This window comes from Colobus angolensis, unplaced genomic scaffold (genome assembly GCF_000951035.1).
Source record: "Colobus angolensis palliatus isolate OR3802 unplaced genomic scaffold, Cang.pa_1.0 Scaffold6, whole genome shotgun sequence".
Classification (NCBI taxonomy): Eukaryota; Metazoa; Chordata; class Mammalia; order Primates; family Cercopithecidae; genus Colobus; species Colobus angolensis.
In genome coordinates this window covers 25,297,497-25,299,846 of record NW_012119598.1, presented here as the reverse complement: position 1 = coordinate 25,299,846, position 2,350 = coordinate 25,297,497, and positions in this window count along the sequence as shown.

Genomic DNA, 2,350 nt, shown 5'->3' with positions numbered 1-2,350 from the left:
CCTTCCTTCCTTCCTTCCTTCCTTCCTTCCTTCCTTCCTTCCTTCCTTCCTTCCTTCCTTCCTTCCTTCCTTCCTTCCCTCCTCTCTCTCTCTCTCTGTCTCTCTCTTTGATGGAGTGTCACTCTGTCAACTAGGTTGGAGTGTAGTGGGGCGAACTCTGCTCACTGCAACCTCCACTCCGGGGTTTCACCGTGTTGGCCAGGCTGAGAGAGACAGAGAGCTGGTCTTGAACTCCTGACCTCAAGTAATATGCCCACCTCAGCCTCCCAAAGTGCTGGGATTACAGGTGTGAGCCACTGCACCCAGTCTTCGGCAGGCATTTTCAGTCTGAAGATTTTTGTATCCTATAGCTTTGGAAAATTTTTTTCTATTATTTTACTGATAACTTCTTCTCTATTATTGTTTCCTGTTATCTTTTCCTCCTTGATTGAATTTGTATGTCTTTACCAATTGTCTCATATTTTTCATTTAAAATTTTTTTAAAATTTCGTTTTTAAAATGAGGGATTATTTTACTTTCCAGGAAGTGCTTTCAACTTATTCTTTTAGTTATTTGTTATTTTGAACTACTTGATGTTCTTTTTCATAGTATTCTATTTTTATCCTATGGTTTTAATTTCTTCTTGAAGACTCATTAGATTCTTTTGAGACTTCTGTGATTTCTGAAGTCCTTATGTTTCCCACTGAGTCTGTTATTCCCTGTGTGTGTCCTCAGATGTCTGATGACTCAGGTTGTACTTTCATATGTAAGGATGAAAGACCAGGTTGTTTATTCAGGACTGCTGGAAACAACTCACTCTGCTCTTGACTAGGTGGGTTTGGCTGTTCCATCGGTCTCTTGCTGGAATGAGAAGTATGACTGGCAGCTCTGTGTCGGTGGGCTAGACTCATTGGCTGGAATATTTTGCTGTTAGAGATAGAAATGGTGAGCTAGTCATCAGACTGGGTTTCTCCCACTCAAATGTTACATTGAGGGAAGCTTTGCTTTGGGGAACCCATATTCATACTCCAAACTTAGTCCTCCCTAGAAAATCCTTTTTTTTTCTTACACACACACACACGATATGCAAAAACATTAGTGCCCCTATTCGTCATCCTTTTATAGTGCCAGCACATTGCTTGGCTCTGAATAAAATGCAATAATTGTTTTAAATAACCATATAATAGTAACACATAGGTTTTATGTATTTGATTCTGAGGGTTCACCACTTATTAAGATATGTTCTCTGTACCCAAGCAGCTAATAGTCATCTTCTAATGGAAGGAACAGATGTGTAAACAAATCACTATAATAAAGAGAGATAAGTGGGATAGAATGTGTTTGTACGAAGTGCTGAATTTATTGAGGAAGAGACATTAAGTCTGAGTGTGTGTGTGTGTGTGTGAGTGAGAAAGGGTGAGAGAGAGAGAGAGAGAGATCAAGGAGAAGCTGCAGAGAAAAGGTGGCATTTCTATAGACAGAAGAACATATTGGCATATTGGCAGAGCATACAGCCTCTGGAGTCAGGCTGCTTGAATTTAAATCTTGTGTATGTCAGTTACTGATTATCCTTGGATGAGTTGTTCTCTCTTTGCCTATTTCCTTTCCTGTAAAATGGGTGTATGATATTAGTCCTGACCTCATAGGGTTTTTTGAAAATTAAATGAATTGATACATATAAAAGGCTTTAATGATCCCTCCCATGCAATATATGTTAGTTATTATTATTACTGCTTCTATTTCTTGATGTGGCCTTGAATATTGAGTTCATAACCAGAGAATAGGCAAGTGGTTATTCTTGGGAAAATAAGCATTGTGAGTGAAGGCATAGGGGCATGAAAGTGCAGGCACATTTAGAGAGGGGAGAGTGTTTGCATATGACTAGAATAAAACCATAATAAAACCAGAAAGGAGCTGGACAGATCCCAGGAGGCCTCGAGAGCCCACGAAGGAGCTGCTTACACAGCCCTCTGTCATTGTATTCTGGCTGAGGTCCTGTTCATATAGTAACACTATTAATGGACTTAGGGAATCTCTAACATATATAATTTCTAAAACCTCTGGGGACCCCTTTTAATAGGTGGCATGAACTAAGTTGGAAACATTAAGAACTTACAGAAATATTTCTCTGAAGAAGACAAACAGGGAAGTGATAAGATTCAAAGCAAGAGCTCATTAGTCATATGTAAGAGGATTAGACTTCAAGGTAACTTTGAATTATGAAATCTTATCCAATGTGTGGAAGGTTTAGCAAGGCAGAGTTTAGAAAGACATGGGGATGGGTTTTCTAACCATACGGAGCCATTATCAGATGTAGCAGCTCACTTATGGGACAGTAGGCGTGGGATCACTGGAAGTGCCTAAACAAACG